This window comes from Cygnus atratus, chromosome 10, assembly GCF_013377495.2.
Source record: "Cygnus atratus isolate AKBS03 ecotype Queensland, Australia chromosome 10, CAtr_DNAZoo_HiC_assembly, whole genome shotgun sequence".
NCBI classification, from domain to species: Eukaryota; Metazoa; Chordata; class Aves; order Anseriformes; family Anatidae; genus Cygnus; species Cygnus atratus.
Genome location: NC_066371.1, coordinates 16,691,079 through 16,718,769, shown reverse-complemented (window position 1 = coordinate 16,718,769; position 27,691 = coordinate 16,691,079). Strand labels below are relative to the sequence as shown.

The 27,691-nt window shown below is 40.2% G+C and overlaps 1 protein-coding gene across 1 annotated transcript in view; it reads right to left on the bottom strand.

Annotated features, from left to right (window-relative positions):
* ATP2B2 (ATPase plasma membrane Ca2+ transporting 2) overlaps window positions 1-11,209 on the bottom strand; it is a 412,675-nt gene extending 401,466 nt beyond the window's left edge. The window contains exon 1 of the mRNA XM_050712691.1: window positions 11,087-11,209. The gene's annotated coding sequence lies outside the window, so the exon portion shown is untranslated. The remainder of the gene's footprint in view (window positions 1-11,086) is intronic.
* Window positions 11,210-27,691: the final 16,482 nt, after the last annotated feature.

Sequence of the window (27,691 nt, the reverse complement as noted above, 5' to 3'; positions counted from 1 at the left end):
CTGAAATTGGTCTTCTAGACCCACTTACCACAATATATCCTCCAAATCACCACGGTAATTCTGTGTAATTACAACATCAGGGCAGAACGTTTGGACTTTATTGACTTATCTACTTACCTACTTCCCAAAGATTTCAATCAGAAAGGAAAAAAAAAAGAGTTGACTGTCATAACTAATGTACTGAACTACATTTGGGGAATCCTGGGTCTGATTAACTTCGAGTGATCCAAAATCTGAACGCTATGCTGTCAATCAAAGAGGGACTGGGATCTAGGTTTCTCAAAAGCCAAGTCTGTATCACCGAATCTCAGACAAGTGAGAGACAAAGGGAGTTTTCCATCCCATTGGAAGTAAGTTTTAAAACCTGCATGCTCACACAGATGAAAACACCATCTGGTTACCCATACATATCTGTGTTATAAACAATCAGGATGAGTTGTATTTTCTTTACTTTAACCCGATTGAGACGGAGTTCTTAAATATCACTTTCTGATTGATCCAGCCAGCCATCACAGCCACTGTGTTAACATTATGTAAAACCTCTTCAGAGACAAGATGACTAAAAATAGCTGCCAGTACTTATGATCCCTGCAGGAGAGTTTCAAAAGTGATTAATACCTTGAAAATGTGAAATTCTTTATTAGATCGTATTTTAAGAAAACAGAAGCTAAATAGTTTCTGAGAAAATAAGTCTCTGTACAAAATGGTCTTTACCTGTATTTGCAAACTCCTTGACAAGAGGGCTAATTGAGGCAGCTGAATCAAGCAGCTCACATTTTGAATTCCTGAGTACAGACTGCTCCACTGATGTCACAGGGAAAATCATTATTGCATTTGTTTTTCTAAGAAACTGAAAATTCACTTCAATAGCTAATGCAGGTCCTACTGTTAGAAAGGCAGCTGCTATCATTACGTCTGACCAATTTGCCAATAACAAAAGGGACAATTTGGGGAATATCAGAACACAATGACTCTCTAATACTTTAATGTCCAGTCATTCTCCAAGTTAATTGGTCAGTGCATCATGCCAGAAGTTTCATAGAAAATGTTACGCTACAGCATTCCATTTTCCCGTGCAGAAAACCTTCCTTCTCTCCGGGCCTGTCAGCACAGATACAGCTCCTAATTCAACAGAGCACTTAAGCCTGATATTTAATGCTTTATTTCAGTAGAATTCAAATGCACATGTAAGTGCTTTGCTGAACAAGGAAGGATTTAGGCATATGCTTAAGTACTTCGCTGAATTGGGACCACACTACTATTTATAGAAAGCTTTTTGTTCCGGTTTTATTGTTCAACACTTATAGTCATCCTATGGCTTTTCCTTCTGTACACTTTCCCCTAGCAGAGCAAAGCATTTAAGGGACACAATTTTCTTCCAAAAGTCATAGGTTTAAAATCAGGGTGGATATCATAAGCTTCACTTATCTCATCTTTCTTTGGCCATATTTACAGAAGAACATGCAAAAAAAATAAAAAAATAAAAAAATAAATTGGACTGAATCGTAGGGAGGTTATAAAGCCAGAAGTCACATGCAACAACAGGTTGGAAAAGCCTTCCCCCACTCAGGAAGGCCTTTTCATGAGAACTAAACACTAATGTATGCACCTGTAAGGGTTCAAACTTGTCCAGGCATCCTTCAGTGAGCAGCACTCTGTTCCACAGGCACAGAGATTCAGGCAGGATCACGTCCGAAGTAGAGTTTTATTCAGCTTGAAAAGACATCAGCATTGTGCATCCATCACCGCTGCAGAGGCAGGGTGCTAAGCAATAAGCGGGGTAGTTAGAAGACAAAGAACATTTCCCAGTGACTTCCAGTTCAACACCAGTGGCTGTGGGGACTCCTGTAGAAAACTCTCTCTCTCCATGGCAGAGGGATCTGGACACATCGGCTTGCCTTTCAGGGTTAACAAACATATTCTCACAAATGTTTGCTTTATTAACCATTCTGTCCACAGATATTGATGTGCTAACAAAAATTCCACATCTCACTAAAAATCTCTAAATATCAGGTTTGCTTTGCTAAAAATGCCAGTGATCCACTGTTGTTCTTTTACAGATTTTGTGTCTCCCCACAAAAATATACATGGGGCTTCTGTTTTTATGTTTATACACAGATTACCCAAAGATAGTACTGTGTTTCTGGGATGACTGAAAATCTGGTTGGATAAAACTGGTAGGTTTAATTGACATTCCTCCTTTAAAATGGATGTAAAAGGCATGTGTCCATCCAAAGCAATAGCACATATAAGTGTTCAGTGTTCACATGGTTTAATGGGGAAGGATTCATCTAGATATCTTTTGAGAATGTGAAGAGATAAAACAAACGAGGAGAGGCAGACAGTAAAAGATAAAGAAAGAGAAGGAAGGAGAAAACAGGGAGCTCCTCACTGGTGCGTAACTGCGAAGGCTGCGGCACCGGGCGCGTCTGCGTGCTGCCGGAGGGAGGCTGGGAGGGCAGGCAGGGCACCGCTGCTGCTCCTTCTGATGTGGAGCCCATGCTGCACAGCAGCAACAGCCACTGCTTCGCCCACCTCCCGCTCCCTTCCCCTGCAAATCCACCTCTGAGCTTCTGCTGGGGGAAGCTAGCAGAGAAACGCCCTGTGCCTGATTCTCCCTGCACTCCACAGAACGGCATCTCATACATCCCACTGCTCCTAGGTGGACTGCGTCAAAGGCAACCCCACCATCAGTTTCTCCATCAATTTCTCCTGTAACTTATGACTTTCAATCTTGGCTGCCTACATGCATGAAAGGGGGCAAAATCGTCGCCCCAAACACACTGTTTCACCAGAGCGCCCCAGCAACATAACCCACAGACACTGAATCAATGACAAAGTCTTCACCCTTTTCAGGAGGTACTGAAGCAGACTCCAATAATCTTCAGCTGAATTATTAATAGTGACTTATAAGCCTTTTATACCATTATAATGGGAAGTTCTCTATTAGCCACCAATTTAGAGTGCAATTTTCAAAAACATCCAAGTGATGTAGATGCACAAACCTCACTGACAAGCCAAATGCCATTTGGCTTCCATTCCTCCCCTTTTTAGAAATCTTGCCCTTAACACATTAAATATTTCTACTGTGTTATCTGTAACTTATTAGACAATCAAGCCATAAATGCAACTTGGAAATGGTCTCTTGACAGGAACGCATGACTTAGAGCTAAGTTCACAAGCAGGATATTCCTCCTTCAAGCAGGAAGAAATTTTAACTGAAAAGGTTTTCTGTTCTAGGCAGGTTCTTCTACCTGAGACGCACTGGTTCTCAGCACAGCGCCTGCAAGAGGAACACCAAGAAAACCGGTATTTTTACACTGGGAAGAAACTGGGTTGTTTCTGTATGCATACAAAAAACCACGCTTCACTCCTCTGTAAGTGGCTTTAATACTCCTTTTGAGTAACATCAGAAACATCTTGCATTGCTTTGCACTTACAGTAGCACTTTCCACCCGAAATTCTCAGTAGCTTTACAAATAGTAATGAATTAACCCTTGAGACATGCAGGTTAAGTACATACTGTGGTGGTTTAATTATTAATCTGAAACAACAGCCCAACAAAGGCAAGCAACTTGAATGAAGTCAGAAGACATCGCCTAACAAAGCAAGTAATAACACACAGTCTTAGTTGCTCCGTGCCATGCCCTGGCCATCACACAGAGGCATTTTTTTTTTCATCTTTTCAGGCTGCTGCCTTGAGGAGGAGGCATGTTATATTACCAAGGTGGAGCTGGGCAAACAAGATAAAGGTACAACTATGGAAGATGTTACTAAAGCTGCAGTTGCATTTTATTCTGATTAATAGGAAAGTATTGACTGAGATCTTAAGGGCAGCAATACATTTCAGTTGAGCATTACCAGAAGCTGAGAGAATTCACCATTGTATTAAATGGAAGATGTGAAAGAAGCACAAAAAAAGACGAAGTGGAATTCAGGGCAGCAACTTCGACAAACTCAGTCAAATGATTGGTAATGTCTCCTGAAGAGATGATCTTAGAGTCCAGGAGTTCAGGAAACCTGACAGTTATTAACAAAGCCTGTATAAAATAGTGCAACAGATTATCTCAATGCAGAAGAAATAGAAGTAGCATTGGGAGAGACAATTATTGTCACATCCAGAGTCTTTTAAAGGCTTTGACTATCAGAAGAGATCGTACAAAAGGTGAAACAAGAACACTAAACAAAGAACAGGTAGAAAAGAATGGCAGAAATGTCTCGGCTATGATCCAGATGAGCCAACACACAAAAGGATCAACAACTAATGAGGGACATAAAAAGACAACCAAAAAAGGATCTATAAATACAGCAGAAGTAAATGGGAGACAAAGATAAGCAACGGTTCTAGGATTTAATGGGAAAGGAGAGAAAATAACAGTTGGTTAAGAAAAAGCTGAAGCATTCAGTATCTCCTTCATATTCTTTTAATGTCTAAAGGATAATGGAGAACGCAAAAAAAAAAAAGAAAATCAAAATTGATTTTACCAAGAATACAGGCCAGAGGAATAAAGAACAGGCTAAAAAATGTGAAGAGAAGCCAGACGTACTCAGTTTGATAGGGCCTGTTGAAATTCACTGCAGAGGAGTTGAGGAATTACCTAAAGCCATCCCCAAACATTAGCTATTATATTCAATAATGCACAAAGAAAGGGTAAAGTTCCCAAAGGACTGTGAAGAGGCAAAACCAGTATGCAACTTCAAAAGAAGCGAGTCTGCGACGAGAAACTGCAAACCAATCCACCTCTCTTTTATGCCCAAGAAAATGTGGAAGCAAGTTAGATAATCACATAAGCACCTGAAGGATTAGGTGCCGGAAAATAATCAAAATGTCAAATCAAAGAAATTTCCCTTTTGATATGGTAACCATCCTTATAAAGAATGGAAAAGCAGTAATTGATAGCGTACATTGGCTACAATAAGGCCACTCAGTAACTGCCCAACGTGATATCTTCATAGGACAGTAAGGATTGATACGAAATTGAAGCTTAAGGGGTACTCAGGTCCTTGTATTCCATCCCTGAGATGGAATTTCATGTAGCACACTGAAAGAGTATGTTTGACAGCCAGACAAATGTTAGTAGAGAAAAATGTTTGTGAAGCAGGTGAGTAAGGTTTGTACCATCTTCAATCCACTAGTGGACACAAGCAAACTGCAAAAGAAAACTTAATATATTGCAGAAATTCCTCAGCGGTAAACTGGAAGCAAAGGAAGTCCAAATCTATGAATCAAGCAAAAATACAAAACAGAGCGAGGCTGAGTTCTGCTGGAAGGGATCTGAAAGCCACTGCAGACTATCAGTAACAAATAATATATTGATATTTTTAAAGAAGTCCTATGTCACACCAGGATGTATAACAGGAATGCCGTACATAAAGTAGCCTTTCCATTTTCTCCACTCTCAAGAAACTTGCAAAGTGAGAGTCAAAAAAAAAAAAAAAGGAAAACAAAACAAAACGAAAATCACAAGGAAATTCACAGTAAATACAATCCCATCTTGTCATCTTATTTAGCTAGGGAGCAATAAGCGGTAGCAATGCCAACAAAAAATATATAGTGAACACTGTTGGGTCAAACAAAAAGCACCAGAATACTGTATCTTTTGAAAGAAACAAACCTCACAGATTATAAGGGCATTTTCTTCCTCCCATTTCTCTCAAACCCTCCAGCACTTGACAAAACCAGAAAGGCTACAACGTATACCACATGATTTTTTCAGAGTATTTAATCTTTCAGGAAGACTCAGTCTACCTTTTTCAGAATGATTATTGTGGGTTTTGCACATTTAAAAATGAATGGGCTTACTTTTTGACAGGTCTTTTGGACAGCCAGTGATTACTATAACTAAGAAGAATCCAATAACATGGCATAGATGTTTTCCATATATATATATATATTTATTTATTTATTTTCACCATTTTTTCTTCATGTAATTACCTTCTACCATATATAGGCCAAAATTCATGCCAGTCTTCTATTTTTAAAACATAAAAAATGGGTTAAAGCTAGTAAAATATTCTATGTGCTAAGAAAATGCTTGTGAATGATTTGTAGATTTTGTAGAATAAAATAATGCATTAAAAATGCATTTTAACTTAAGACTACAACTTTAATGTAGCAAAACAGTCGCATATATACCTAATATTGCCATTAATTAGTTTTCTGGCGTAACTTTATTCTCAAAGGTAGCATTTTGCTTTTACAGAAACTGTAGGCCAGCACCACCTAAAAACGCACAGAACAATTTCCTCAGGTGACAAAGAATAAAAATCTTCAGTGTTTTGGGGAAAAAGGTGAATTTACCTTAAGCTTCAGCAACTGCTACCAACAAAATTGCTAAGTAATCTGACATTAGCAAAGGCCTTTTTCATTTTCTCGTGATTATCTATGATCCTCATTATCCCACCTAAAAACATTTTAAGACACCTATGCAAATGCTTTTCAGGAACCCAGCAACCTGTTGGGAATTTCAATTTTGGTTACAGAGAACATTCCCCCCACACAAGCTTCATATTATTTTAAGCTTCTTACATCATTAGCCTATTTAAAAAATATCAGTATTACTGAAAGGTTTAAAACATCAAGACAAAACTTGAAATACAAAAACTGAAACACTGAATAGTCTAATATAGGGGCCTCTTTTGTACATTCTGAATGCAATTACATCTTCCACGATGGCAGATTTCCCGTTAGCAGGAATAGCTTCCACTGATGAAGAACGGCTATTCAATAAGCAGGACACAATAAATATGTTCAGCAAATCTATATTCAAGGTGACACTGACTTCCACACAGTACAGCAATGCAGAGGCTTGAAAAGCATCTCCTGCTTGCAGGAAGAAATCAAAAGGAATAGTCTAGTGTTATTTTCACTATTAACCACCAAAAGAAAGCCTCAACACTCATCAGAAAACTCCTGAATCCTAAAGCGTGCATGTAGCGTGGAGTGGACAGCAGCAATTGTGATATCTTTAAACACTCTTCAGCCCTGCTGGCTGATTCTACATTAGACATACCCTGGCGCAGCTGAATGAAAATTGTTGTAGGTGTGTTCATAGGTAAGTTAGGCTATAGGTAATTCCACAAACACTACAGAATTAATGATTTATTAAGCTTAGAAACGTAAATACTGTATATAGAAAGCTGCAGTTTTGTGGGCTTTGTGCTGCACAAAATTGCTCAGAACACAAGATGTACATCCGAGGCCAAGCTTGGCAGGTGGGAGAGGGAAACACGCTTCAGTCTCACAATTCTGAACCCTGCCCCAGCTTCGACAATTAAGACTAATCCCTCCCTGATGAATTTGCAAACCTATTTGATGGTTTACATATACACTTACACTGCATACACAATCAGAGTGCTCCATGCAGGCAGGACAGGGCACCTCCCTCACAGGAAGCATCAGTGAAAGAAACCCGTTGGGGTTCCGAAAACCCCAGCACTGTTACTTTTAAAGGCATTCCGCCACACAATGAAGAAATTCACTGTGGAAACAAAGACCATTGTATTGACACTGTACTACCTAGTACACGATATCACTGTTGTTGCTCTCTCATGCTCAGAAGCCACACCACAATGTGGCCTTCACACGCACTCGGCACTCAATGTGACAGCGTCAGGGAGCTGAGCTGTTATGGGGGTGCGTGGCCCAGAAACAGGAGCCATGGGAAGCCCATAAGATCTGCCAGCAGTGCCAGTCCTTAAGATCAAAGGAGAGAAATAGCTGCATGCAGATAAAGAAGCTTGCACAAGAGGACAGCGACTGAGGCTGTGAGGGTGCTGACCTGAGCATCTGGACTGAAGAAACTCAGGCTCGTTCAGAATTGATGTTACTTTTCTGCAGGACTCAAGGTATGCAATGAACCCTCCAAAATACACTTGCTATTGTATGTGTTAAATATGTAGCAACGTCTGCCTCTAAGAAACATCTAAAGCCTTTTTAGTTTACATTCCAGCGTGTGGAGGGCGTCCCTGCAGCACACCAGCTATTTTATTTATATGCTGCAAAATATTCAAGAATTCGGAATGTAAGGTGCAGAATCCATGAAGACAAGACCTTTTACACCAAAGACCCAGAAAAATGCCAGTTAACACTTCAGTTAGAATACAGATCATTATTATATAATATAGATTATATTGTGTTATATTAGATGCACTAAATGTAAAAGAGTTGGCTACACCTATAAAATAGAAGTCTGAAATATTTCAATGCTAAATAACTCTGTTTATGGAAGATGAACCTTATTCAGAGTAAGCATCAGAAAAAAAAAATGATCTAACTAATAATTTTGTAGAACAAATATAGAGACCAACGTGTATCTCTGCCACTATTACATGCATTACTGTCATGTCTATTATCCTGCTACACGCAAATATTATTTATCCATGTTCAATTTTCCTTTCTCAAAGATTTTAGATTTTTTCTTTTCAGATAGTCAAAACTACTTTACCTTTTGCATTTGTCATGTATATTCGCAAAAGAAGTAGTTTGCATTTATACTAATCTTTTTTTTTTTTTATACTTAGCTTTGTTTTGAAGCAGAATTCTTAAGTTTATCTGACACACATTCCGATGGTAAGCTTTATCAGAAGTTTGAACTTCATTCAGATGTTTATTTTAAAAGATTTCAGCAGCCACACAGCTTTGTTTAGATGTGAACTTTCTTCCCATTCCAGATTCTCTCTCCTGCTATCAGCTCCCATCAGACTATCACCAAAAATCTTTTTGCTCTTGTACAGTTACTCTGCTTTTTCTTCATGGTCCATACAGACATTTTTCCACAACTACGTTCATCATCCTGCACCTATTCTGAAGTTGCAGTGCGTGTTATAGGGAATTTTTGAGTATGAGAAAGTTTGTTTAAGCTCACTTTCTAGATTTTAAACTATTTTAAGTTATGAACAAGTAACCATAAAATACAGCTGTTGTTAATATAGATAAACTCTAAGCTAACACCTAGAGGATTATCTATATTCAGGCAAATAGTCGTACTTTATGGTCCCATCACCAAAGTTGCTGTGGTAGTTGATCTCCAGTGCTTTATTCTTAGCTAACAAAGGATGTGGAACCAGAGAGATGCACCAGGTCTGACTCAGCTACCTACAAGCAGGTAACTAATGCTGCCCGCGGTGCCACGCTGTGTCTGATGGGTGACACGGGATGTAGCAGAAACTCCCACCCCTCTGAAGTGGGGGTGAAAGGCCAGGTGGGGCACCCCAGGGCATCAAGAGGCTTCGCTGAGGAAAGTCAAACTACTGGGTATTCCCACGGTCCGTTTGCTCTCCCCACTGCATTCCTCCAAACTGAATCCCATCGAGGTGACAGCACCACAAACAACGTGCAGTTTTATTATGTTGTCATCTCCCTATAGAACTTGTCAAAAAAAAAAAAAAGAAAAACATTCTTCAGATAATCAGCAAACAGGCAATTGAATGGTTATAAGATACGGTTTGGTTAGGGAAACATGCCACAAATTTAGATCCAATAACACTTGGAAAATTAAGAGGTTGTGGTACTGAATTTATAGCATGTGAACAAGACACAACGCTGGTAATGATATCAAGTGCAAATTAAATGTAAAATAATACTCTGCATTGTAAAATTAAAATATTTAATTCAATGTTAAAGTCAAAATGTTAATATTGACACTAAACTAAGCAGTTGATACAGATTCTTCTGTGTTGGGAAGAACTTCCAGCAATGCTCACCGTCAAAATGGAGGTCAACATTAGATCATAAAGTCATTTTCAAGAATACTGAGCTAGTTTAATAGCAAGACGCACAGACGTACACAAGCCACCACTCCTTCACATAAACATCCTGAAAATGTTGGATTCCATTTCAGTGGCCACATTAAAGCGAGTTACGTGAAGGTGAGTGGACAGGATCAGAAACAAAGAGCTGCTTGCAAACCTGACCATACGCCGTTCCACTCATCTTCAAAGACCTCCCTACTCACCCAGGGCCGGCAGTATCTGCCAGCAATGTATCTGTATTCTGGAAAAGGTCCCTTTTCACTGCGTGGGGGTTGAGTTACAGCCCTGTCAACTTTGATGCTGTTTATAAAGTTACATTGTAGTTTATTTCAGCGGCAGTGAAGTCCTACTCTACGCCTTTGCTTTTAGCTTCCCTGTCTTCACATCACCTTATCTTGGTATCGGTGCTCCTCAAATGTCACTTTACTACAAAATACGTTGTAGATGAAAAGGAAGTAAAGAAAGTATTAGCACAGAATTAGGTTGTGTCGGTGTAAGGTGATAAAACAGCACGACAATAAGATGGAAAAGAAAAAAAAAAGTGAAAATGATCAGCCAGAAACACACAAGAAGCAGTCAACTTTTTGACACTTTAATGGGGTACACGAGCGGACCCCCCGCCCGCAGCACCCCGGGCCCTGCAGGCAGAGATCGGAGGAGGGCACGGCTCCTTCGGGCCGGTAACGCCGGGCGCCTGCGGCTCGGCGCTGCTCCTGGTGCCCCGCCGGAGAGCTGCGAGGCTCCGCGAGCTGCCGATTGTCAGACGTGGGAGCGGGGAACGAGCCCGGCCCCGCAGCTCGGCGGTACAGGAGCGGGGCGAGATCCCCGCCCCTGGAAGCGACTGCTCCTTCCCTCGGCTCCCCGCAGCCCCAGCTCACGGCGGCGGGGGAGCAGAAGCCTCCCTCCTGGCTCCGAAAGCAGCGTTTTTAGCGGCACCTTCCCCAGCTTGGGGCCGTGCCCGGCCGCGGGGAGCTGCCCCCCGCCGGGCGCGGGACGGGGAGGGCCCGGCGGGGGCTTCAGCCCTTCGCTCGCCCCGCGCCCGGGGCAGCGTGGCCACCTCTGCCCGCCCGTCCCCGTCGCTGCCGAAACCGCCGCCTCTCGCAACGGAGCCCCGAGGGCTGTGCGAGCGGTCAGAGCCTCTGCCCCGCAGGGCGACCCCGGGCAGAAGCCGCCCGCATCCACCGCCCCGAGGGAACATCCCTCAGCCGCATCCCGCCGCTCAAGGTCACCTCAGCGCGGGGTAGCCCTGAGGGAGACCCCCGGGGGTCGCCGCTCCCTGCAACCCCCCAAGCAGCGCCGGCAGAGCCGGGCCGCGCCGGGCTCCCGCTCCTACCTGAGCCGGCGAGCGGAGCCGAGCCGAGCCGAGCGGAGCCGCCGGGAGCGCGGAGGCGGCCGCTGTCCCCTCAGCAGCGGCGGCGGCGCCCGGGGAGTGGGGCCGCGCACGGCGCCTCCCTCCTGCGCCGGGCCGCTGCGCTGCGGTGGGCTGCGGCGGCGGCGCTCCGTCAGACTTAGCGGGGCCGCGGCGAGCGGGGAAGCCCCGGGGGGGGGGGGGGGGGGGCGGGCAGCGCCTCTCCCCTCCCCGCCGAGGTGCCGGCCCCAGCGGAGGCTCGCCTCGCCTCCCCCGGCAGGGCTGGGGCTCCCCTCAGCGGGGAGAGGCCGGCGCCGCGCCCAGCTCCGCCGCGGCTGCAGGGGGCGCGCAGCGGCGCCCCCCAGTCAGCGGGCTCGGCCCTGGGCTCCTGGGTGGGCGCCCCTCAGGCCCCGGAGTCCCGCGGAGGGAGGGGAGAAGGGGAGTCCTGGGGGGATGTGGGGGACACTCAGCCTTCATCGCTCGTCATGGCGCTAACGTTCGCCTCTCGCAGTGCGGGGGCTCGCAAAATGTCAGGGCACCGGCGGGCACTGCGCGGTGACACCGGTGAGGGTGGCTCTGAGCTCCGCCTCGGCGAGAGGGGCTTGAATCGCATCTGTCAACAGCAAAAGGTCCCCACCTCGCGCCTTCTATTCCCTCAACACTCACAGATTTCTGTTAGTATCCTCCACAATATGCAAGAAGGCCTCGCCCTGACTGAGAGAAGGAGGCTCTGGCCCTGGGACACAGCACCTGTCGAAGAAACATAGGTACATTTCCACTTCATAAAGGAGGCTTGACATACAGATTGCCTACATGAAGTAAACTGAGGAACTAGCACTCCAGTATTAAGAAATTACTCCCCCCCCCCCAAAAAAAAAAATGTAGATTTAAGATGCTTCTTTTCTTCACAACATTGCAGGGTGGCATCTTTGAAACATTTCTAGAGCAATTAAAGGGGGTTATTTAACCAAACCTTCCTGATTTTATACATAGACTCAGATTAGATTTCCTAAAAAATCTGCTATGCCAGAGTCTTGCCACCACAAGAGTTAAAACTGCTTACCAAACATCTACAAAGCTGAACTGAGATAGAGAATTTGGAAGAGGAGACAAAAAAAAATGGTTGGTGGTGTAGACTTTTGTTTGGCGTAAAATATTCATACCCATTGCATAACACCTACAGACTCATACCGCAGACAACACTAGCATTTTATGTGGAAAACTAGAACTCTTCCACCTCTTTTTACTGGTAAATAGCAGTGCTGGCCAGCCTTGGTTGTTTGAGAGAAGATACAATGTTAATTATATTCTGATTCTTATCTTGGCTTCTTCCTCAACACCATTTAAATTCCAGTCTTAACCTTATCTCAGCAAGGACTTAGGAAAAAGTAGGACAGCTAACAGAACAAAAGTACAAGTCCCTCCATATCTTTTAAAACTATTTCTAGCTTATTTGAAACTAAGAGAAGCTGTAACCATATCTTTGTTAATTAGTTTGCGTGAAATTAATACAAAATACAAACTTGTAGTTCTCACAAAGTTCAGTCACTACCTTCGGAAAACTTTAGAAACCTGTAAGTATTCTGCAAATATTTAGATTAGTTCTCTCATTTGATCTTAAACCACATGCTTACTGTCAGCTGCAAATCAACATTTCTGGTGCTTTCCCCGATACATCACTCAGTGTCATCATGAAGATCAAACGAACTGAGAAAATCTAACCAAAAATAGCAACATTTCTGTTTTGACAATGCTTGGAAAGATGGCTGAGAAGGCCTGAATAAAGTGTTTACAAAAATAATCATGCAAACATTAGGTAGATCTGGAGCTATTTTCTGCTTGTGCTTATTAATCATTTAGAGCAGATGATTGGAGTACCATTTGAAAAGCGTTAGGTGTGCATTCTCACTCGGTGCAGGCAAATACATTTGACTAATAATTCTGCACTGCATAAAACCATCATGTCCTATGGACTATTTTCACAGAAATGTAAAATTCCCCACACAACCTTACACTGTTAAACACAAAGGACCACAGAGCAGAGCTCTGGATTCAAATATTACTCAGGACAACCTCCGAGCATATGACTTGTCTCATCAGAACATCCACAGCTGGTCAGCTACTGCAGCTGGGACTAATAACTGCAGAGCAGAACAAACAATATCTTAAGATATTCAGCCCCTATGACTGATTTTTAAATGATGGTGAAATAGCAAAATTGCATGGCTGTTTATCATTTGTAATAAACAACAAAAGACAGAGAAACTTTCTCTGTTTTACTATCTTTTGCCTATGAAAATCTTTTCCCATGAAAACATATGTATTTTATATATAATTTCTGACAGCTTTAGAAGCTGTCAGCTTTTAAAGCATGCTGTTAACAGTAACAGCTTCAACTAATCTCCTATAATTTAACACTTAAGACTATTCCCATCATGGTTTTCCCTAAATTTTCCCTAAATTCCTTAAATTACACATTCTCTCAGGTTTAGGTATTCCTTTAAATTCTTCTTCATTTTCCTGTTTAATCAGGGAATATATGCATAGTGGAGGTGATCTACTTGGTTTAAAAAATGTGAAGGTGCACCTTTACCTGCAATCACCAAACTCTTTGGCACTATGCATGCCTTAAGTCTGAATGATCTAATAATGAATTATACTTGTCAGACAGTTCTTCTCAGGTTTCAGCTTCACGTTATTTTCACAACCTACAGCTTAATTTCCACACTACCAAAACAGAGGAGGAATTTCAAGGACATTTCAGAAGGGAGGGGATAATGGATGCCAGTTCAATAGCTTACAGTTTGGCTGTAATTATATAAGAATGAAATAGCTATTCTTTTATTTCAGTGTACTTTATGAAATTTCTTAAAATAATGTACGTATATAAAGCATAACAATAATGTTTTCATATCATATATCCATAACACCTTCCACTCCAAGGAATCCGTATGCACTTAGAGAGTTTACCTTTGAAGTGTTGCTGGTGCCAAATGGCAACACTAAGAATGGAAGTGAAGAATACTTGATCTGCCAAAAATGTAGTAGTACATAGATTAAGAGAGCAAAGTGCAATCATAAAACCTGTCGTCATTCTTCACAAAGCAGGCAAAAGTTTTTTATGAGGAGTCATTACACAAAAACACAGGGCTTTTTGAAATATCAGGACTCAGAAGGATATTTGGAGGACCAGTATTTGACTTACAGCCTTGAAGTGCTACTCTTGTAACAGAGTTAGACGTTTGATTACGAGAACGTTCGGACTCAGTCTTAGTTGCTCTTAAGAGAAAACTCTCATGGTATCATATGCCACCAAGCTATGGCATAAGTCCAGTATCTGATACAGTAGAAAGTATATCCCCATGAATCACCAGTGTGATCTCCTGCAGCAATTTCACACCCTCACATCACAGTCTCCCACGCAAAAAACAACCAGTCCTGCATCTCTATTGTTCTTAAGAGCCAGAGTTACGACAGACAAAGGCTATGACAGTAACACATTCTCTGACATTGCCATGAAGTTGTATAGCACTCAGCCTGTTGCAGTTCTGCATGAAGTTGCTTTTTGCATTTAACATCTGAATGTCATACACTGCGGGAAAAGACTAGAAGATAACAAAATTCTGATCATCACTTTGTTTAAAAAAAAACTGTTACCAGAGGATTGTTAGATGTATTGGGTTATTCTGCAACTATTATTTCACAGTTCTAATTCAGCATCAAAGCAAAAAGAACTGGAGTCTAGTGCAAAATGCATATTATATGTATACCTACATGAAATGCCCTTGAAATGGCCTATCTTCAGCTGTACTGAACATACAGGGACTTGAACCTCCATCAGATGTTAGTAGCAACTGCATAGGCCAGACACAGGGTCTGAATGAAGTTCCTGTTTGCTGACCCTGTTAGCATCTGTGACTCTAGAAAATAAATCTGGTGCTTCCCTGGCAAAAGGAATTCTGAAACTAAGTAATTTGTTAAACCTGATAAAAAGTTGATAATCTTGCACCCAAGAGCACTTAGAAAAAATATAAAAGGACAGTTTCTGTGACCTTGGTAACCTGGGGGTAGCGTCCATATCATCTCTATTATAAACAAACAGGCAAGCCCACAAAAAAGGAAAACAAAACCCATCACAACAGCAACAGAGTTGGAAGAATATGGCCAGTGGAGAGAACATAATACAATGATTATATCTTTTCTGAAAGGACCACAAGTGAGTTTGCCAGATGCATAATCTGACTTTTCTCAGAATTGAATGTTAAATTACAGCAACAGTTATTTTACAGTTCAGGACAAAGACAAGTTTTAGATGTATTTTGAAGACAGTAGTTAAAATCACAAACAATCTCCTCTATCACAGCTCTTTTCTTTTAAATTTTCTACCTTACTTCTGAAACTAAGTAATTTGAAACTATTTTCTACCTTGACATTAAGTTCCAAGAAAAATATTGATAGGGTGAAGTAGGCAATGGTTTGCATAATCCTTAGCACTAGCAGCAAAGATTCTGAATGGGAAGGATAATTAAATCGTTAGACATGGGATGTGGGTAAAGAAGTAAGAGTAAAATTCAAAAAAGCAGTGAAGACATAAAGCAACATCTAAAAGTCAGTGCTGGAAAACAAGCTGGCTATTGGCAAACTTGTCTCAACATTCCCACAAATTAAAAGTCAGTCCTTGCTTTCTACAGCAGCTTCCCAAGGGGAAATAGAATCATTGATTTGAATATGAGTTGTCCTCTGTGGTTTCAGTGGAAATTTCCAGAATAAATATTACACAAAATCCCTAAAAGAAAATATTTATCAATAACAGAATTCTTGTTGCAAATAAAGATGGATTTAGCAAAGCAAACATAGAATCTACAAACGGTCCCAATGGTCATTGTATAAATACCATGTTTAGCTTGCTGATGTTTGGGTAAGAATGATTCATTTGCTTTGAGAATAATAACATTTTAGAATATCTTCTAAAGACTGAAGAATATCAGTTACATACATACTATTTTGTTGGAAGTCCCTTACCTTTTGTATTTAAACTCTTAATGATAAACAGCACAAGGGCAAGGCAAATCTACCAACATACATTTTAAGCAAGTGGTTGCTTTAAGACATAGACGCCAGAAAAATACTATCAGGAAGCCCTTGGATCGACTCAGGAGAGCCCATGTCACTGCAAAAGGAAGTTAACAATGCTGTTAGACCTCTCAGCAATTTATCAACATGAAGTCTGCTTTTTCACTTTTTCAGTTTCTGGCGAATACTTCTGCTGATGAATATAGTACTTATGTCTCCAAAGCTCTCTATAGATAGTAACTTTGAATCTCTTAGCAATTACTACAAATGAGCTCTGAGGTGAGAAGAACGTAAGTATTCCTGTCAGACATGGACAGACTCGGGTACCTCCCAGCCTGCTTGCAAATTAATCCCACAGTTATCTGCATGCCTGATATGATGTGCTGTCTCAGTAGTCCCGTGGTTAACTGCATATGGAAATGGCAGCAGCAAGATAGTTCATATTCTTAGCATGCACAGCCATAACATTCGTATGTGATCTCACCACCAGGTTTTAATTCCTAAAAAGGTTAGTTCTTACTAGGGTCTAACCTGTATGTTTAATACTTCATCATGATTACATAGGCTTATATACACTAGCTTTGGAGCATTCCTCCTGGACTCCAGTGTGTGTGTACACACATACCCATACAGAAAATCAAAAGAGAAATAAATACTCCCAGATGGCTATTCGGGTCTCCTAAGACCTCTTCAGTATCACTATTTGCATCTTCCCATTATCTGGAGAGGAGTTTAAGGTAACTACACACCTACATTAGTCACCTTAATAGGATTAATGTCTTGTACTGTCTTATAATTAAGTCCATATACCTGTCTGATGATCTTGACCATATATTCTATTGATGAGTACACACAGCAGAAAGGAAAAATGTGGACATGGAATACATTATGGATGGAGAAAGTACAAACCTTTTTTCTCGTTCTTCGTTCAGCTTTTTGTTTTCTAGTAGCATTTCAGCAACATATTGATTTGTATTGATCTGGAACTTCTAGGTAAAAAATGACTCCCGGTTTAAAACTACTTTTAATTGTTCTCAGACAATAAATTCTTATTTTATTTGCATCAACATAAATTTATAGTGTCGGCTAATTATCCCAGATTAGAGAGAAAAAAAAAATCCAGAAAGGTTCTGTATTAATGAAGTCTGAGTGGCATTATGGCAAGAAAGACAAAGAGCCTCCTGGGCCACATTAGGCAGAGCACTACCAGCAGGTCAAGGGAGATGATCTGTCCCCCACTCAGCAGTGGTGAGACACTCCCAGAGTGCAGGGTCCAGTGCTGGTGGCCTCCCAGTACAAGAGAGGCCTGGACTTACAGGAGCAAGTTCGGCAAAGGGCCATGGGAACAATTAAGGAACTGGAGCATCCATCCCGTGAGGAGAGGCTAAGAACACTGGGTCTGTTCAGCTTGGGGAAGAGAAGGCTCAGGGGGATCTTATAAATAAGACTAAATGCCCAGCGTGAAGAAACAAAGAAGATGGATCCAGGCTCTTCTCTGTGGTGTCCAGCAACAGGACAAGAGGCAATGGGCACAAACTGAAATACAGGAAATTCCATGGAAACACTAAAAATTATTGTTATTTTTTAAACCATACCTTTTCTTACTTTGAGGATGGTCAAACACTTGCACAGACTGCACAGAGAGGTTGTAGAGGCTCCATCCTTGGAGATACTCAGAACCTAGCCAGGCAAGGTCCTGGGCAACCTGCTCTAGTTGAATGTGCTTTGAGCAGAGAAGTTGGGGGTGCTAGCCAGCCTCAACTATTCTGTATCCCACACAGATGAATGAAATTAGCCTCCACACCACAGCCTTGATTAAAGAGTCAGACTTGTTGAATTCCCATTAAAGTTGTCATACAAAGTTTTAAACCTGCTCTTTATCAGCAACAATTTGCTAACAAGAAGCAGCCAAACCCTATCTCTCAATCTGACTTCCTATACAGCTTTTAGCTAATCATCTTGGATGGGTCAATGTAACGATGGATTTTATTTTCAAATGCTTTTCTTGAGCAACCTCAGTTTCTCCAAATTTACTGGTGTTGGAAATACTATGTTATCGCTAGTGTTTTCTGGTGATAATTGAATGAGAACACTATCAGGGATGGTGCTTGACACACAATGCCAAATGCCAATCTATCACACAAAAATATCCCCACCCAAGCCCACAAAAAAAAAAAAAAAAAAAAAAACTTTAATTACCTCCTAGAGTGGTTTATGCTTTTTCTTATAAGTATATGATATCCTACCACAAGCAAGTAATCTGGGGAAGTAAAATATTATCCTCTTAAAATGGAATTTGAATGATTTATGTTTGTAAATGATATTTTGCTGCTAGTCTGTTATTGCTTCTGGGCTGATGCATATTCTATCCTCATTCACAAATGATATCTAATGAGGTAAATATTACTTTTATGTATTATATTGCAAATATATCTTACCAAAATAAACAAGATTTTCTTACTGAATAGCAGAGGAAAAAAAACTAATGTGCTGTATTTCCTGAGTGTGGCAACTAGAAAGGTTACTACACATGGCTATCTGTCCTAATTATGCCTAGAAAGCTTGGATCTCAGCAGCAGGGATGAATTGGGCTATGTATGTCAGAAAACAAAAGCTACAATGGTGTTTGAACAGATTGTGGTGGGCGGTCTGCCTGTCCCTCCGTCATAGCTTGGTCAAACAACGCTGGGATGACTGATGAGGCTAAAAAGCCCCTGGGTCTCTGAGAAGTCCCTGTTTGCACTGTGATGGCTTGTTTTCTCCAGGAATGAACAGTACCAAGACTTTCTTCCCCAGCACAGTACTTCTGGTTACTCCAAGCTGTTTCTTTACCTTCTGTGTTGGTGGAGAGGAACGAGGCATTTGCACGGAATGGAGGCACCAAAGATGGACTGTCCTCTTCAGAGCAGAGTGAGGCAGGCAAGGCTAGGTCTTGTAAACGAAGTTACTGCTGTTTCCTCTGCGTTTTCTACCATCTCTGGTTTATTTCTTGGGCACACCAATGTTCATAGTTCAAATACATATTTGATTCGATCTTATGTGAGCTTCAATAAGGAAAATCGGGAAGTTTCTGCCCTAAGGCAAACATAAAAGGTTGAGTTAAGGCAGTGAATCAACTCTTGTTGCAGAAAGCAGTATCTTCCCGGATACCGTGACCATCTTGCAGTCTGCAAATAAGTACAGAGAGCAGTCTTAAGTGTGTGTTCAGTTATGTAAGAGCAAGGAAAGCAAGCCTAGATAAGAATATGCATTTGAAGAAAGGTTGTTTTATTACACAGGACATTGGTAAATCCATAAAGGAAAATCATCTGTCTTTCATGGCACAGCAAAAAGGTACAAGCAAATCTTCAGCTGTTCCTTAAAACTTTTCACAGACCACGTATGCATGTTACTTACTTTTAATGAACTGCAATGGCTTGTATTAATCAGAAAGTCTATACTAAAGCAGTAATTATTGCAAAGTTCTGCAATTATAAGGGGGTGTTCAAGTAGTTGTACTTAGTACAGATTAATATTCTTTTAATTATACAACTTACTGGAATTTGAATAAAAATGAACCTAGACAGCAACAGACTCTTTAAGTTGGCAGTTGTAGTGGTTTCTCAGTGGTAGCGTACATGAGAAAGCTTCACCGATCTCTCATCTTTTTCCCCCTCACCATTTATCATATGGTTACAGTGAAAAACAGCAGGGAAATGAATTATGCATATTTTTTAGCACACTGAAAAGTTAATGAAAAGTTAAATACAACTTACGTGTGTGATTGCACAAAGCACTTATTTGACCTTGCTAAGCTTTAAAAGGCATTCTAAGATTAGCCTGGCTTGTATTTCAAGTGTACGAAAAATACAAAATTGGTTCTTAAAATGCTAGTACAGACTGTTTCATGCCTAAATCCTCATTATGTTCAGGATATTTATAGGAAGTGACTCAACTTTAAAGTGGGTAAAGACAAGTAAACCCTCCTTTTTTTGTGGAAAAGTGGTGCTCATATTCAGATGCTACATCGCCAAGCTACAACCTTCAATAAATCATGTTTTCCATAGGAAAGAAAAAAGACTATGTAAATGTTTCCATGAACCAATTTTTGTCGAAGTGAATTGTACAGCATGACAGCAATGCTGAGTTTAAAACTGAGCATATATTTGGGGCAGGGGAGTGAGAGTGGGAGCAGACATAAAGAGGTGAAGAAGGGGTGAGGAACACTCTGCCCTTCCACCCCTTTCAGTTTTAGGATTTGCAAGCAAGAGAGGGGCTGAGAGCCCCAGAAACCCATGAAACACTTTCATCCTCCAGATGACTTTTGCTTTTCCATCATTTGTCACATCTCATTTTAATGTTGTGCCTTTATTCTCTTATTTAGCCACATGGGAAAGCAAATTAGACAAAAGTGAATAGATACACTAAGGGCAGAACAAACTGCCATACTTCCAGTAATACATAAGCAAAACAAAAATAGAATGTTTTATTCTGTGCTTTATTTTCTGTTGTTGTCTAGCAATGCAGAACATCACACTTCAACATCTGACGTATCCTGCTGTACCACCTCACTATTTGTGCAAAGAGGACGGTGGTAAGAGTTGCTTGTGTTTATCCATTTTTGAAAGAGACAATACTTTAAGGAGATAAAGAATTCATATTTAGCTTGATATTTCTAAGAAGTTTAAAGGTCAGCAGGATTGATATTGTACTTGAAATGTAAAAAAAATCATTTTGTTAATTCAGCTCTCCTGTGCTGACAACACCGGCACTACATTTCAGCCTCAGCTGTTAGAAGTGTACCAGGTCTACATGTCCTTTACTAACAAGCTTTATCCAAAGAACAGGAGGATGAAGTATGCTACACTGTTGTGTCTCAAAACGGTAAATGTAGATGAGCTGCAGAATTTTGATATTGTTCTACTAGCAAAAATAGAATATCCAACAGGAAACCGTAAATGGCTCCCAGGCAAGTACACACATATCAGAAACCACAGATCTCTCAAATCTTTGCTAACTTGCTATTGACCTTGAAGCCGTAAGAACTTCACTAATTAAATTTTTAAATGTTTTTATTTCACTGTAGCAATTCACCTTTCTCAATTACATCTATATCTATACCTGTACAGCCTTTTTGTTTGTTTGTACTCATCGTTGTTTGGTATCACATTATTATGCAATTCCTGATTTCCAAAGTGTAGATTCCTTGTCAAGTTACCTATGCCTGACCGCCAGGTACAAAGATTTATTCTCCCAGACGTACCTTTGATAGCACATCTCTACTTTTGCCACCACTGAATTAACACGAAACACTACAGCTTTTCTGTGGCTTTAGTATTAGCCACTTTATCATGAGATTAAATCTATATGAAAGCTGGATTTAGTGCAAAATTCAGCAGTCTGCTGATTAAGCAGAATATCTTACTGAAAGCAGACAGTCCTTCCAGGTGTACCTGGGCTTTCTACAAAACTCAAAACCACAAAGCACCACTTTTCAACGTTCTTTGGACAACCAATAACAGACCAAGATCTGTCTGCTTCAGAAACTGTCTCTTCTTCCTCAGGATAATACCGTGGGGTTGTGATCACTCCCTAGTGTCCAGGCAGGGCATCCTGTAAAAGACTTTTCTACCTAACATTCCTTGACCTCCTTAATATGAAGCAGTTGTCCAAATTAACTGTTTTTCAGCAAAAATTGGTACAGCTTTATTTTTGAAAGGTAGGAACGAGGATCTTTGTTTCAGAAGCAAAAAATGGTACAGTTCTATCTGGAAATGATCTCTTACATTCTATAATGGGAGACTTTGTCTCCTATGAACTAGACATCGTTATGGATCATATCTTTAATGGTCAGCAGGGAAGTCTGAGTCTTGGTTGCAAGTTTTTAGGAGGCTGAAATCGAAATAATGCTCAGATAACTACTTCATTATTGATGACCCTAACTGGTATCACCACTGTGGTTTCATTGTGTCCTAAATTCTGGCACTGGGGAGTGACTTTTTTCTGAAACAACCAGTGTCATAGAGAGACTTTCATTGCTGACATACATGCTAAACATCTCCATTTTTATAAATGAAATGACGATGTTTATGTGAACAGAGAGAAGGTATTGCTCTGAGAAACTCTTTCTAGGTTAGGGGATATACTCAACAAGGCTGGAAAAACTTCTGAACCAGTTCTGGGATATTGTAATCAGAGGTGTGGAAAATTCTGTTAACCATACAGCTCTGCACTTTGTTTAAAGCCCAGGATTTGAATTCACTTGCTTTCTTTTGTTAAGATCCCATCATGGTTATCCAGGGTTTCACTTTAGTAGATTCTTGTTCTTGTTTTGCATTCACTGTAAATTTCATATTACCAACCTTCACTCAAACAAACAAACAAAAATCCTTGAACTGTCTTCTATTGATTAAATCCAGTGTAACAAAGGAAAACGCTGGGACCTTCATAACACAGAACTGCAAGCTACAACTCTGAAATATTTAATGATTCCTTTGAAGGGATTTTTTAAAAGTGATCCCTGCTGCATGTAAGAACAGTTTTAAATAGGCAATATTTTAGGCATAGTGTTACAAAAGGATATTAAAAAATCTTAAATATTTTATTATTGCCCTTTGTAAATTACTTTGGACTCTTGCTACTCTTAACACCCTAAAACCATTTGCTTATCTTGCAATATAGACTATATGGACTATATATACTCTGTACTTCCTTTCCCTCATCTTCTTTCTCTTCATTATGTATATACATTTGGATGAAAATCTTTCACTTGGTAATGGCTTCATTCCTTTTTTCTTCCTCCTTCTATTATGATGAGAACTATTTAAGAATTAAAGTGCTGCTAGTGAATCCTTGGTCAGTTTCTCCTTTTTTTTTTTTTTGTTTTGTTTTTACATCATACAACAGAGATTACTTTGGATTCACGCTGTGAATAGCAGCTTTGGGAGGAATATAGCAGAGCTGATGCTTTGCCACTGAGCTAAGCAGAAAGCAGGACAAGACTCACAGGCCGCAAGTTAATATATTAATGTATAAAAATGCAAACCTACAAAATAATCAGCCTATTTCTTGGCTTTAGAAGAAATCATGTTCTTCCTGCCCACCAATGACTCCACTGTTCATGTCACATATGCGTGATGTAATTAACAAATAAAGCCAGAGTTTCATTTTGCAATTCATGTACATCACAACAATAATTCAAACCTGGAAATTAACTCTGGACAGACTGAACACCAAGGCTTCAAAGAGACCCTTAATATTTAAAAATATAAATATACATTATTGAACTGTCAGATGCAAAACACCATTTGGAAAACAGCAGCGTAACATCACTATACCATTCATTAATCTTAAGAACATCCAAGTTTGTCAGTGATGAGGAAAAAATGAAGATGTCAAGACTGGGCCCTCCGGCAGCAGTCACCATGTTTGTACCCTTCAGGTTCAGCTCAGAGCCAAGGTCTTTTTATGAAATGTGGCTTTGAATCCAATAGCACCTTGAGTCCATACACGAGAAACTACAATACAAGTGCAAGAAAAAATAGGTCTGTGCAGTAAGTCATCAAAACAAGCTCACAGTCCAAGAACAATGTTGCAGTGTGCAACATACCATCACAGAGAAATGTGTAAAAGGGAAGCAGGGAAGCAATGCTTTCAGATCATTAGTGTTTTGCTGTGCAACTTCAGGTTAGTGCCTCCCCTAACACATCTGCCTTGATTATAGGCTTGTGCGGCCACTAGAAAATATTACTTATAGCAGAAAATATTACTTATCTCAATAATAGAGGTCAGGGCTAAATATTAGACATTTTTGTCAAATTCAGAGTTGGCAAGATTGCTGTCATTCTTCAGAATACTCCGTTTGTGTTTGTATTCTGTACTTGATGATACCACCATAAAAATGCCATTTGGACAGACCATTAAGTCTACATTTGTGGTGCCTTTTTGTTCTCCTTTTCTGATGTGGAAGATTAATGTTACTGGTTCTCTGCTGTCTTCCTTCCTCCAAGGAAAGCAGAGATTCACAGGCAGTGGTTGTATGCAGCAACAGAGTGGAAGAGATTAAAGGCTTTCTGTAAAAACTGAGATTCAGAACTACATATTGTAAAACGAAGACAGTCTAGCAATGGATATAGGGTAGGAAAAAAAAACTAATCCTGCAATGTTGACCATCAGTGCACTTGAAAGATCACACATACAGACGTTCAGATACCATTCCATCATGAGGAATTACATCTTCACATTGTTAATTATTTATAATATATTAGAAGTGAGACATTACATACATGGCTGCTTTTTTACTTTTTTCTTCAAAGGTACTTATTTTTTATTATTTTTATTTTAGGATGGGAAAGCAAAAACTCCTGTGGCTATTTACCACGTAATCTGCTTTGCTAGCTTTGAATCATAAGTTTATGCCACTGAAAGGACAGTAAAGCAGCTGAGAAAGACATTTAAAAAGACCATAAAAAAGGTGAACCCAAAACACTGTTTTTTGTGTGAAATCACTTGGGGAGTTAAGATCAGGAGTAAGCTCTTCTGAAGCCTACAAAACTAATGGTATCATCCAGTGATTTGCAGAGTAAGCTAAGTGTTCCAATTCATTTGAGTTTTTCCTCTTAGTTGTCCTTTGGAGTAAACAGCCATCATACACATAGAAAATTATTATTATTATTATTTAAACCTCTTTCTGTGCCTTTAATACAGTCACTTTCATTCTCTTGGCAGAGCTGATAGTTTAAGTTAGATGCCAGTCATTTAACACCAGGTGAATGACAGATTCTTGAAGGTACTCAAATATTGCTAGCAAAATCTGCTAGTGCATCTGGTTTGTACATGTAGCAGCTGATAAACCACATACAGAACGGCCTACTGTGTATACTCAAATGCAGGTCTGACTCACCTAAGCAGCGTTTCTGCTGGCACGCTTCTTTCAGATGACAATAGATTATATAGCACAGCGTAAGATCAAAGAGTGAGTGCAGTAAAAACATTCAAGGTGCAATAGAAGTGTTCAGATCAGAATGATGGACACATTTTTATAGACATCTAAACAGAATACATGCCTTAGAACTAATGAACAGTTTGTTTTATTCCTTCCACAATCATTTTCATAGACAAGTTAATGACAGACTGGAATATGTAAAGAATTTTCTGAAAACTTGTCTTTTCCCTAGGTGACAAAATAGATGTTAAAAAAAAAAAAAAAAAAGGTGTCAGAAAAGCCTTTGAGAGGTTTTCCAGTCTACGTCCAGCTCCAGGAAGAACTGTATCCAAGCCATTCGTAGGAGCCCCACTCATAAACCTCTTCTTAAAACCATCCTTGATCCTAAACCATCCTTGATCCTAAACCCTCCTAGGCCACCCATTCTAGGGGTAGATTATTATAATCAGAAGGCTTTTCCTGATGTGTGGCCAAAATTCCCATCCAATTTAACTTCAACTTCTTGAAGATGAGTTCATTGCTATTCTCCAGTGGGAATGCTATCAGTACTCAAGTGGAAGGATCACTTCATCATCTTACAGATAAGTCTTACCTGTAAAATAAGCCTTGTTTATACATTCCAGTGCTAGCTTTTTTGTTTGTTTGTTTGTTTGTTGTTTTGTATTTGCTTGGCAAGAGTAGGAAATTATTGGGTCTTGTTTAATTACTAATCCATCATAACTACCTTTACGTTAAAGCTATTGGTTTTAAAGAACATAAGCCTATTTTTTGGCCTGTTCAGTTGACCCAGTAGTCAACTTTTCATCTTAGAAACATTCACTAATCTTCAGAAACATTCAGGATCCTTCATCTTTGTCTAGACAGTATCGTGTCCATAAGCAGGATTTGCAGTGTAAGATCTAAATGAAATTTGGAGTGTTCCTTACGGTTCTCCCCTCCTCCCAGTTGCAATGCCAATGATGTCCATAAGCAATTTAAGTCCCAAAGATCCTATGATATTGCTTGTGCTATTAATTACACAATACATGCTCTAGTTCAAGAAACTGATTGCCTTCACATTTGGAAAATTAATTACGTGAAAAGTAAAGAAAATTTGTCCTTCAGGTATACTGCAAGTGATACTCCATGGAACTACCTTCTGCACAGTTGTCTAGCTGTCATAGTTAATCCAATATAGCAAATATTAAGTGCCAGGGTGCATTTTTGCTTATTGAGGATATTTTAACAGCCCTGTTTTGAACACTAAACAGAGCTGGGAACAAACTGCAAAATTAGGGTAACGTATACAGGATTCCCTTATCTCTGACTCAAGAACATCTTTAAAAACTTTAAATATCTTTAGGGGCAATTTTATCCTAATTGCATCTGCAAGGAATTTTAGAAGTCTTCTGAGAAGCTTTGTGACCCCTCATTAGAACTCTGTACAGACAGAGACTGGAAATTAACTGAAATACCCAGACATACTGAAATAGGAACCTTTTTTTTTTTTTTTTTTTCCCAATTACATAAAAGCTATAATTATATTGGTTACATAAACATTTTAATTGGGGAAAACATTAGATAATTGAAGACACCCTCCCCCAACCCCAGTTAACCACCACTCATAGCACAGCAAGAGTAAAATTAACTCATGCTGTAAAGCTGCTTCCGTGTGAGGGTGATACTGCTCTCTTCTTTCATTCCATGTTTGAAAGAAAGAAAACATTTTAGTCTACTTTGAAGTATACATTCTGTTATGTAGTTGCATACATTATTTTTTCCAATTTCTTTAATCAGTGTCAAGTCTACCCCATAACAAATCTGATAAAAAAAGACACACTGAATAATGGTTTATGCTTAACCAGTAATGACAAGGATAACTAGACTCCATCTCCACTGAAGAACAGAAATAGAGATATTCTGAGTTGCAAAAGAGCTGTACAGCTGATCAGCTACTATTCAACTTAAAACATGATGAGAAACTTTTTTTTTTTCCTTAAAAACAGTCTTCTCTCTGGAAGGATGTTACTTGCAAAAAGACACCAATATTCACTACATTTTTACTGTAAGAAAGCAAAACAGAAATGCAAGTTTTTGTCTGTTACACAATCACCTGAAAAAAGGGAATAAAACTACTGTGGTGTTTGGCTAGTCTGACCCACCATTACAGTTTGATTTGTTGTGGGGAAAGTTGGCAACTGAACTGACAGGGAACAAACAGCCCTGTTACTGTCCACGTAGCCTTGCTGGTGTACCTCAGCTAAGCCTAATAAGGATGTAATCCTGTTGCCAGTCTTGGCTGATGTCATGCCCTTTTGCTAAATTTGCTGTCAGGGGTGCTCTTAGGGTCAGCCAGGGAATTCCCATCTGGTAGGAATGGGACAGGTATGAAAGTGCTTTGAGCCCAAACCAGCCACCATAGATCCAAAGGGCGATTATTTGAGACAGGGCAGGGGGAAGGAGGGACCAGCCATGTGTGAGAAAAGGATGTCTCAATTTTTCTTTTTTAAACCACAGCTGGATACAATAACAGTTCTATTTTGTGTCAGTGCCTACAGCTCCCGGACAGCGAAAAGCTGGTTCAGCAGAGTGCAGCTGTTGCAGCTCATTGGACG